Below are 587 nucleotides of genomic sequence, written 5' to 3'. Positions count from 1 at the left end.
TTTATTATGAATTTTGTTCCTCCGGAAAATAAATTAAAATTATAACTCTTTCGGAGCCTTCTGTCACGTTGCCTGAGCCAATAATAGTATTAACATATTCTTCTTTTGGTACAAGATGTAGGGCCATTAAAATAGGCCAAACCCATCGGGTCAGCCTGTTTACCTATTTAAATGGGAGGGCTTTGCCTCCAAAATTAAGCCCATTTAAATTTTGGGCTAAACGGGCTGAACCTGATTAACCCGAAAAAAATGACGGGATAAACGGATTACCCCGTGGATTAAACGGGTGGCCCGTTTAATTTTTTTTACATTTAAAAAAAAGCACTTTTAGTTGATATTTTCCTCGATCTAACCGAAAAATCTGACCCATCAACTATAAAAAAATATTATTTTTTAAAGGTTTTTGACCTGAAAGTAATATTTTTCATCAAAATATTTTTAAAAAATAAAATAAAAGAATAAACGGACTGACCTGTTTAACCCATCGAGCTGACCATAAACGGCCCGAGCTGAAAAATATGGCTCGCGAATAAAGTGGACTTAAATGGTCCAGCCCATTTAACCCATGGGTTTAACGGACCGGACCT

The sequence above is a fragment of the Arachis ipaensis genome, chromosome B7, assembly GCF_059453495.1.
Source record: "Arachis ipaensis isolate K30076 ecotype BB chromosome B7, ASM5945349v1, whole genome shotgun sequence".
NCBI lineage: Eukaryota > Viridiplantae > Streptophyta > Magnoliopsida > Fabales > Fabaceae > Arachis > Arachis ipaensis.
Note: the sequence above shows the minus strand (reverse complement) of the source record.